Source organism: Chamaea fasciata, unplaced genomic scaffold (genome assembly GCF_029207755.1).
Source record: "Chamaea fasciata isolate MVZ Bird 193981 ecotype frontalis unplaced genomic scaffold, bChaFas1.0.hap1 SCAF_1, whole genome shotgun sequence".
NCBI classification, from domain to species: Eukaryota; Metazoa; Chordata; class Aves; order Passeriformes; family Sylviidae; genus Chamaea; species Chamaea fasciata.
In genome coordinates this window covers 122,155,556-122,167,266 of record NW_027094086.1, presented here as the reverse complement: position 1 = coordinate 122,167,266, position 11,711 = coordinate 122,155,556, and positions in this window count along the sequence as shown.

Genomic DNA, 11,711 nt, shown 5'->3' with positions numbered 1-11,711 from the left:
TCACCCTCCTTGGGATTTCAACCACAGAGACATTTGTTGAGAAGGCAGTACAGCACTGTGCAAGGAATCCAGGAGGGTTTTAGACCATTGAGATGAATTTTCTAGCACAGATGCAATGCAGATCAAACTCATCCAGCCTGATTCCTTGATATAATGGAATAACTGGCTGTGCGAAGCTGGGAGGACTGGTGGATGTAAAGTTTGGCTTTAGTGAGATTTTCATGCCATCTCCCACAGCTCTCTGGTATAAGAGACTGCTAAAAGCATTTGGTCTTGTCTTGGCTGTTGAATCCACAGGCATTTATCGATGACTTCATGTTTAGTTAATAGCTGACAGTAAAAAGACCACCATGATGTTGAAATGGAGCTGACTCAGTTCAATGTTTTCATCAACAACACTTGTATAACAGAAGGTGCTCTTAGCAAATTAGGAGGATTAGTTAACATGCTGAGCAGGAGATCCTCAGTACAGAGGGGCCTTGAGAAACTTAGGGATGGAGCTGACATAGAATCTGTGAAGTTCAGCAAGGGTTGCAGAGTCCTGAGTAACCTCATGCGTCAGGGCAGGTGAGAAGAGCCAGCATGCCTGAAGAGGCCCCTGAGCAGTGGCCACCAGGCTGAGTAGGAGCCAACAGTATGCCCTCACTGAAAATAAAATGAATCTGCTACCGAGCCGTGCTTAAGGACTGAGGCCAGTAGATTAGGGGAAGTTATTTTCCCATTATGTTTGTTCCTGATGAAGCTGTACTGCGAATATTTGTATCCTTGGGTTATCAGGTTCTGAAAGCGTATGTAGAAAGTGGAGAGGTGCCAGCAGAGGGTTATCAAGGTCAGGGACTTAGATCATTTGCCTTTCAAGGCTGAGGAAGCTGGTCTTTAATCTGGAAAAGTGGTGGCAAAGGAACAATATGATAACCTCCTTACACTTCTTGCAGAAGGTTTGTAGAAATGATGGCATCAAGCTTAATTTTGACAGCTGGTAAAAAAAAATAAAGATGTAATGGCCTACTAGTATTCCACTATGCTGTAACAAAAATTTCACAAATGTCCAGCTGTGCATCTGAATGCATGCTGTGCTCAAGACCATATTGGGATAGAAATGGTGAAGAATGCACTGTTCCTCTCACCACGTTTCTTCCCTATGTTCATCCTTAGGCTCATCTTCCCCAATCTCTGTGGCAGAGAAATTTGAATTTAAAGAGGGAAAGGCAGCCACAGCATCTGGACAATAAGTGGCCAGGATTGTGTGTCACGTGGCTGTATTCCTAAGTCTCAAAGGGTTGAGGTTTTAGTGCTTTTTGTTGTACTTGAAAGTCTCCAACAGTGCTAGAACTGCTAAAGTACAGTGATGGTGTAACATGTAGTACCTGACCAAAACCCCCTGTAACATACCTCCTCACTGATACCAATAGTACTATGAGTGGTTTAAAGCACAGTATGGACCAACTATTAGCATTTTTGAAATTCACCTTGTTCCCAATGGATTGAGAAAATATCTACTACACATTTATATTAGCTGATGATTTTCAGTGCCTATTTATTTGCTGTGCCTTTCCTTCCATTAGCTATGGGAATCCACTCAAGGCAAAGGATACTGCATTTATTTTTCCAAGAGTAACAAAACTATCAAAGGATCAAGTGATTTACAGGACATGCACATACAAATTCAAATAGAACAATTTAGGTTATGTACTATGCTTTATTTGAGCAACTGAAGTGATTTTCCATTCTTTTCATATTTACTTGTTTTCATGTAGTACTAGGATTAGCTCAGATTATTGTATCAAGGAAGGATTGACTGGGCTGGAACTTTCAAAGCATTGTCATTTAATGAGAAGTTTATCTTAGCAATGCATTTCTTTTGCAGAAATTGTATTTGCTGCCTACGTTTGAAAATAATTAACTGTCTAATTTCTTTTAGTATATGGATTGAGAATTGAATGTAAGTAAAACAGATATTACAGACTAAAGCCAGGTGACAAAGGGGTACACTGGCTGTAGTAAGTAACATGGAATGGTTGTTTAATATAATTGTAGTTAGTGTATTACTGCTTCCAGCAAGTTTGCCTTTAGTTACAACTAGCATGTCTCTTGCTGCAGTGTGAATCCCTTTTATCCCGAAACCTAAAATAGTTTTCAAGTATTCATAGATCCATAGTGGAACAGTTTAAAAAAGATAGTGGTATTGTTTTCCGCTACCATTAATTACCAAAGGTTTATTTACAAGACAATAATTAATTATACTTCTGGGATGCTCAAGAGTCTAACATAAATCAAAGCAGACTTGATAAGGAGCAATGAAAGTCTCACATAATTAAACAGGGCACTAGAGACCAATTGTTTATAGAATTATTTGCTTGAGCTAATTGACACTAATTATTTAATCTGATTTTCTTCTTCCCAGTAATGCTTCTACCAATTCTCTGTTCTCGGCTGATGGCACAAGCATATTTCACTTTATCAAGGTGTTCTCACTGTATCAATACAAAGGTTTTTCAGCTCGTACCTTAACTAGACTATTTTTGTAGCAATGCAAGAAGGAAGTAAGGAAACTGATGATCATTAAGTTTTGGTAATAATTTCCTAACTACACAAGGTATTGAAGTGTTGCAAATGCTAAGCAAGGCAATGACTTAGTTGATGATAAAAGTTAATTCTGCAGTAGAAGCAGGCTTTGGAACACAAACATCAAACGTATTTGCAAACAAACTGATAGTATAGCTCACTTGCTACAGCTCCATAGCTACTATAAAAATTCTAACGACTTTATTTCTGGGTAAGATCAGTGACATTTCCCTGATGATGCATTATCTCGTATTTTATAAATATCAATATGTGTTACAAGAAACTGTTAATGGATTTTTAAAATTTCTTTCTAGAAACTGAATTCAAGGCCCAGACCTGTTATTGAATCTCTGTTGCTGTTTTATTGAATCACCCCTCACGTGCTGGAGCAGAGCATCAGTATGTCATGCAATTCTGCCATGTCCTGAGTAGCTGTGTAGAAATAGCAGCAAAACACAGAGACAAACAAATTAAATAGCCTGATCCTAACATATTATTGCATTCCATCCAGACATGCATTTATTTTAGACTTTAGTGTTTCTTGGTCAGTAACATACTTGGAAACATGTTTATGTGTATTTTTAACTTGCCTATTTAAGCAAATGAGGCTAATGTGTTACTTCTACCAGGATGCCCAGAGACTCCCTTTACCAAAGTTTTAACTCACGGATCGATTTGAAATAGATGTAACAATGAATGATGGCTCAATTATATGAATTTCCAGTGAAATTCATGAAAATAGGTGTTTGTTTATGTAGTGGAAAAAAGATATGTATTAGAATCCCCACAGAGAAAATGGCTGTAGTATAAATTCTATTATTAAACAACAGAGAATCTATGTGTGGGTACAGCTTAAGACTTGTTACAGGGTTGACGTTTCTTATGCAGCAGTGAACCCATTGGTCAGCCCTTTGCAAGTGTCTGATTCCAAGTAGATGAGTCCTTTTCCTTAGTGCTTATAGTTAACCCTGCTGAGAATTTTCAGTGTGTAACTGTGTAATACTCTAAGCCAAAGGGTGACCAAGGTACGCACTCAGCCCTTTCAACTGCAGCACTTCCAATTCACATGCGGCTTGAAAGCTGCTTTTCTTCTCTCTCTGGAGCTACGCATCCACCTTTTCCCTCCATCAAAATATTTAACTAACTGAATAGCTTCTAAAATTGTGAGTATGATCCAGTCTTCAGGAGCTTGTGTCATGCTCTGTTCCTACACATTGTAGAGTCAGAATTGCATTCTAACACTAGTAATTCAGATATCTTGATTATGCTTGCTACAATTATTATTCTGACAGAACAGATAACATCTTCCCCCAAGGAACTCTGCATTTGGTATCTCCAAATTACTTTTCAGGCTCCACTTCAGACTATAGCAAGGGTTCAACAAGTGAAAGCAGGTCAGGGTTGTGAATTAAGGGATTCAATACTTCAGAGTGAGTGACTCAGGGAATATCAGTTACCAGTTGCTGCTTGCTGGAAGTAACTGCACAAGTCATGGATTATCCAGGGCATTGATACTAGAAACAACATGTCACCTAGATATGTTCTGACTAGGTAATTAGAAATATCTGTTACTAATTGGTTTTTACTAAATTACTTCACAACCAAAATTATAACTTACCATTTGGTTTTCCCATGTTGAGACATATATGTAAGAACCCATGTTCCACAAAATCTCTGGTCCATGTTACCACTGTGATTTTTAATTTAATTTTATAAGTACCTTAGGATTCTTGGATTAAAAAAAGCTCTAGTGTATAAAGCTATATGCATGGAAATATGAACAATAACAAGTTTTTAGCAAAAATTTTAGGTAGTGTGTAGTGCCTTAATAAGGAAGGCATGAAAACTGGCTATTTTCTTACACCATCTGAGAAGAAATCTGTTGAAGTTCTTGTTAACAGAAGCATTACATGAAAAATATGCTTCTTGAGATAGAAATGCTGGTAAGTGATCAAAACAGAAGAGACCCTTCATGTCTCCTCAATGAGAGCTAAATATCTGTGTCTGTATGTCTGTCTGTGTATAGATTCATAGATGTTGTGAATTTGCTTCTCATAGTAAGCTATAAGAATGCAACAGAAATAATTATTTTCTAAGTCCTTTTTTATCTTGGGGCTGGTTTTAAACTAACTTAAAACAATTTCATTTGAATTTGTTTGTATGTACCTTTTAGGGGAGATATAATCAGTCTGTTATAAATTTACTTTTAATAGGCAAGGTAAAAGATGGTTTAGTGGTGGAATCTAATTATTGGTGTAATGGCAACGGAACAGTATGGTTTTGAGAATGTCTCAGAGCTGTGCTTCAAAATTGAGGGAAAGCTATTGCATTTTAAACAATTGCTACTTTTTTAAGTGGAGAAACTGAAACTGTGAGGAAAAAATATAAGAAGATGAAAACTATAATATGAAAATACATAAATGCAAGCATCTGAAAGTGAAAGAAGAGTTTGGAAAGTTAGGGATAAAATGTAAAAAACAGGTTTGTCAGAGAACATGTCCCTATCTATATTTTGTTATTTCAGTTATGAGTGTAATATAGAGAAAGGAGTATTTAGATGGTTTGCCAACATAATCAGTCAAGCTCACATTTAGGCATTTAAAATACATCGGGACCTTTTGAAAGTTTTGTGTCATCATTAGTCTAATTCTAAGACTAAGTGCTCTGTATACTCCCATTTTCAAGGGAAATCAAGGGATTTGAGGTGTTGACTTTCATCTCTATCCCCCTAACTGGCTGGGGTGCCAGGGTGGGGGTGCATCTTTTCCAAGCCCAGGACACACAGCTGCAGCTGGAGAACAGGATCTCAGCCTTCCAGGGACTGCCGTGTGTCCTGGGGAACAGCCACAGCTTGTTCCAAGCCTGAGCAGAGGTGCACATGCCGCGCTCACCTTCTTTCTAAGGCTCATGAGAAAGGTATCTGTATGGACAGATTTTTATATTAGCTGTGGGTGGGTCCCACAAATACCCACCCATTCTGTGTGGGAAGACACAGAATATTTAGTGTGAATGTTGTGTAAATATTTACAACCACACAGTCAATGTATTTTACCTAGAGCACAATGTATTCATTTTGTTTCCAATGTCTGGAAATTATTAACAATGCTTTGCCCAGCCTAGGTGTTCTATAGGTTTAAAATCCAGGTTCAACTGGGTTCAAACTACTTCGTGTCCCCAGGTGGGTTCAACAATGTGATTTAGACTGTGTTCAAGGCTGCTGTGGCAGCCAGCAAAGCTGCAGTCAGACTAGAAATTTTCCTAGGAGCAATCCCAAATAGGAATTTTCCTAGGAGAAACCTAGGAGCTTATTGAAAATAGGAATGCTTATTGAATATAGGAATATCTACCTGCTTATTGAAAATAAGAATTTTCCTAGGAGCAATCCAACAAATTAGATACACACCAAAGACAATGTGTAGGCTTAGAGGCTGCAAGGAGACTAAATTCACTGGTAGCTACTGTGCGTTTGCCAACTCAGTGGAACACCAGGCTCAGAGCCTTTATTGAATTCTTCCCATAACTGAAAGATCAAGTTCAGAGGTTTTCAGCTTACATGAGAATTTTCCTGGGCCAGAAACTCATCTGCTTATACCATCTCTAAAAAACCTGTCACTGATCATAATATGCCTCACTGCATTGTCTTTGATAAACAACTGATTTTTGTGAACTTTTATGGTCTCTTATCTTCTCATCTATTTGCCTCACTGCATTTAAACGCTTTTTTAAAGCAGTAGTTTTGTCACAAAGATGCACAGAAGAACAAAAATCTGCTGCTGAAAGGAGATGGGAACCTTGCTGCATTTATTGCCATTGAAAAGCATGTTCATCATTCCCATCTCCCCTTCTTTCTGGGTAAGTTCAACTTATCTACACAATAAAAATCATCTCCCCTCAAATACCAGTCTTAGTACTCATGTCTCACTGACTCCAGTATCTGATAGACTGATAACTTTTTGTCAGCAATTTGTACTTCCTACAGCCATGGAGTTTTCTGTTCAAATATACCACCTCTGGTACACATAAAATGAAATATATTTTGTGGGGAGTTTTTCAGTACAATAAAACCTGTGATGAAGGACTTATCAGACTTTTTTTTGTGCTGATGTCAATAGGAATTTGTATTCTGTGTAGATTTTATGAAGAGCAACCTACTGCTGTATGCCAAACTGCTGCCACTATACTTCAGGATCAAGGATACAAGAGAACAATTGCTTTTTCCTCTCTTACATTGAGCCTGGTAATCGATAAGAAGCAAAGCAGAATCAATATTAATTGATCAGTTAAGTTGTTAAATAATTGGCATTCACTCCATTTGCTAGACAAAATAGCAACTGTCTTTTAGGGTTTGGCCTTTTCCAGCTTTTTTATCCAAGTCCATGCAGTGGCTGCTGTGAAGCTGGAGATGCTCCCAGGGCGTGTGGCACAACCCCCACAGACACCCCTGGTACTGCAAACAGAACTCTGAAGTGCACCACCAGAGAATGTTTTCAGAGTGCTCTGCTCCTTGCACAGCAGTGGCCAGGCTCACCTGCCTTTGATTTGCTCCTAGTTAATTCCAGCACTGCAATGGAGCCAGCCTGGCAGCAGCACCAGGCCTGCTGTGGATGCAGGTGCCAAATACACCAGCAAGGACGCTGTAGTTTATCTCATGTAATCTGCATTTTTGTAGAATGCTTTGGAGCACACTAAAGGGTAAATGACAGCACCCATGACAGCAATGAGATTATAACAGCAGAATATGGTTTATTGGTATAAAAATATGGACCAAGTAGTGCTGGATGTACACATGCATGTTCTGCAAGGGGCAGAGGAGGCATTGATGGTCTTTGGTACTCTATAAACCTCTCTTCAGGCTTATGGAGATGGATTTGGACACAGGTACATCTGCCCCATTCCTGGCCTCTCTCTGCCTGTAATCACTACAGAGATGTTCATTCAGCATTGAATTGGGTAAAATTGCTGGTATATTTTTTGAAATAACATTGCCTTTTAGATGACCTTCAATCCCTCATCTATTCAGGGTGAATTTGAATCTTCTGAGACTCAGCCCTTTGGCTGTCAGTGCTGCATGCTTTCCATAGATATGTCTGCTTGGCCTCCCTTGGTCTTAATGTGACAGCCAGCTGGGATTTCTAAACTGATCTTCATAAGACCTTTCTAGGATCTGGTCCTTCATTTCTCTCTCTTTTGACTTCCCAACTCTGAGATAGCTAGAAAACCTCTGCTCTGCAGAAGTGGTGTGACAAACACATCACAGATTGTGTGGTGCTCAAGTTTATCTGTCTCTGATCTATTACTGACAGCATGAAGCTTTGGGGATTCTTCATGTCATTGCCTCTTAGAGAGCACAAAGAAGAGTAGCTTTGAAGGACCTGAAGTTTGCCACTCTACTCAGCTCTGCTGTAAAGCTCAAATGGTTACTGGCTGCCTCTTTACCCAAGAAAATGGAAAAACGCATAACTGAGATATGTAATATTGGTAAGAAAGCATTTCAGAACTTGTGTTGTGGAAAGTGGTTATAAATTGATATCTGATACCGTGACTGAATTTATGTTGTTTGGTACTCTCTGTGTGTGCCATTTCTTTCTTCTGTAGATATGACTGAAGCATTTTGATCACCTGGCCTAAGTGCTTAATCAAACTCTATTACCCTGCTAACCATAAACAAGCCAACAGAAAGCTACTACCTATGGGCCAGCCTTAAATAAGGCAAGTAATGGTCATTTTCTTGGGTGTGATAGAAACCTCTATTTCCTGGAACCAAAATATTTTTATACTTTGCTATTAAGTTTCATTGAAGCTTTGTCTACTTTTATGTAAAGTATACTGATTTATTAGAAAGCTCACTCCACGGTAAACTGATAATTGGATGCTGTTGAAAGAATGAGTTTCATTGATCTAGTCAATGACCACAGACATTACTGAAGTAAACCTCTTAACAGTGCTGGGGCGTATTTTGGCCACAATCAATTTTTGTGAATCTTCCCTTGTAGTATTTTGTTTTATTTGACACTGTCTGCATTGATCTAAACTCGGAGCACATTTAATGTGTAAAATTTATCTTGACAGAAAGTTTCATTACTTTTGAGTCAACACAAACTTCTCATTCTTTATTATAGATTAAAAATCTGCTGTGACAATCTGTGCAAGTAACCTGTAGATACCTGTGGCATCAGTATGCATGTGCCAGAGACAGAAAAAGGATTGTAGTTGGAGAGCTGGGCTTCAAATAAATGAGACATTGCATTTGCTGATATTTTTTTGATATCTGGTGTGAGCAAGATGCCAAATATAAAATTCACTTCTCTACATGCTGTTGCTGTTTTAATTGCTGATTTTTTTAACAGAGCCTGATTTTCCCTCTCCTCACAGCACATTCATGGCTCAACACAAATGCAGCCATTTTAGTTTCCAACTCCATGAACTCATTTCTTGCCTTTGGATGAACCCAAAGGCAAGAGATGATCCACAGAAAGACAGGAACATCAGAAAAGTCTTTTTGACAATTTTGAGGGTGTTTGAGTGCTAATGTTTAAAGCTTGATCATCAGAATGTTTTAATCCTGTGTGCTTCAGATGAGATGTTTAAGTTACGATCACCTTCAGGGATGTTTGCCCTCAGTGTGGAAGCATCTGTTTACAGGCAGGCTCCTAAGATTCTGTATAAATAATATTTCAAATATTGTTGTGATAAACTAGATATACTTTCTGAGTTCCTTGATTTTCTTTATGTTGCATAATTCAGTAAGCAAATTAATAAGAAGTAATAAGTGGTGAATAAGGCTAGGTCATATCCTGATGGTGATCAGGTTCAAGGTTTTCAACCAGATGCACACTAGTTTGTGTTTGCTTCACTTCTGATGGTAGCTGCTTCTCATCTTGTGACTCTTGGCTAATGAAAAAGCATGGTTTTTTTGTTAATAGTTTCATTTGCATGAAATTCGTTCCTGGAAAAAAATCAATTGTCTTTAGGATTTATAAACCCCTCTTTTTTATAAAATGCAAATTCAGAAATATATTTGATTAAACAGCCAGTGCTGTATTTTTCTACTTTTAAAATACCAGAGAGATGAAAAATTTCCAGGTTAGAAATTCCAAGAATAAGGTAGGTGCACTATTATCTAAACACAGTAACTCAGTGTCATGAGAAGTTTTAAATGCCTTTCCTAGGTAGTCTGAATTACAATTATTTCTGGAGAGAATTGCTGCCATCTTGTTCTTGCTGATTTATGAGCTGACTCTGAAGGTGAACATCAGGCTGGCATTGGTTGGTGTTTTGTTTTTTTTTTTAAACCGAACCCAATTGTTTAAAAAACCTACAGCCCTGTAAACAGAGGCCTGGACATTGCAATGCAAGTGAGAATGACTTTGACTGATGCTGAAAATCTGTATAAGAACCCATATTATATGTCTGGGACGTTTCACAGAAGGGGAAATCTGATGAAAAACAGTATGCATAAGCAGGATGACTCTGAACCTCTTTGGGACCTTTCTGGGACTCATTTGTCTGAGCAGAAAAGTTAGGGCCGCTGACTCTGAATTCCTAACCCTGCCTACATTGGCACAAAATGAGACCTATTTAATTCTCCACGGTTGGCAGTGGTGAAAGAAAACGTCTGAGAAAACCTAAAATATTTATAGGATTTAAAGTTCTTTTTCTGTGTAAAGGACAAGTGAAAGACAGCAGAGTAAAGCAGTGCTCTAGCTTTCTTACATTCCAAAAGCAAAATTAATAGGAAAGGTCATTGAGTGGTTGTTCTAGGTATCTACAGAAAGGAGATTATCAAAGGAGGTACAAGCACCCACTCAATGGGAGTGGACTTGGCAAGAGATTTGATAGTGGAGAACTTAACTTCCCTGGTGACTTAAGTGAGATAACATAGTTTTATCTTTTTCAGAAAACTTAAGGTAAATAATTGGTTCAACAGCTCTCACTAACTACATTTAGATAAGCATTTTTTTGTGTTTATTAAGTTGTTGATTTGTTTTAACATTACTAGTCATCTAATGCAGACAAGAATTTAGGTGGAAGTCAACAAACTTCCCTCTAAGCAGCTGGCTCATTTCAAGCATTGAGATTAAATTAAATGATAAAGCACACTCTCTTGTTTGATTAGAAGACCAAAATTTGTCGCGAAAATGTTTCAAATTGTCAGAAGCATCTCTCAGTCTCTGTACCAAGAGATAGACATTTATGTGCAGTGAATGGTCAAACATTACACTGCACTGTTGTGTTATGTTTAAGGAGAAAGGGAGGACTGAAAAGGCACATCTTTCACAAGTAAGACTGTAAATGGCTTATACTGAAAGATACACAATTCACTTGTGGGAAAGAATACTAGATAGAATAGCTACAGTTATATAGGGTAACAATTTATCTCACTGCAGCAAGATATCTGAAATTTCACACAGTAGAAATGGGAGAGTTTTCCACTCTACTTTTGAATTCTGTACAGAATAAGTATCTGTTCATTATCTTGTATTTGTATGCACACACGGTGAACTCTGAAGCCTGACTGTCAGAGAGGAAGAGATTAGTCTGTGTCTGTTAAACAGTGAAGTCCTCTAAGTGCTTTTATGTTCTTAAAAGCTCAATCTGCCCTTGTATATGCAATCTGCAGTGTGGTGTATCATCAAAAGAAAAGCTACTGAGTTTGTGCATGCATGTGTAGTAATTGATTTTTTCCAAGGTACTTGCCTGAGCGCAGTGTTGCATATTTTGAGGGTAAGATCAAAATCATAGTGTTGAGGAATAAGCCACTGCAAATATGGTAGTGAAAACAACAGCACAGGTGGTAATCAGATTTGGAATGCAGACATTTTAAATCAGTGCCCTTCGCAGGAAATCAAGATAAATTTCAGTGATAGCAAGGTCTGGGAAAACAATTGTGCCAGAAAACAAAAAGGCCTGGGTGTCTTTTTGTCTTAAATTGTATGATAGGCTCTCAGAGTGAAGCGCTTGCCTCACCAGAGAGAGGGATTCTTAGGGCCTTGCCAGAATTTGATTGCTCATTGCATCTCTGTCAGGATTACCCGCTGTGATACATCCACTAGGACCCATAATTTTAAAGAGTGAAAATACTCCATTAAGATTTGGCAGATTAGGAAAATGCAAACGTTTGCATTGAGCAGATGACATATGAGGAG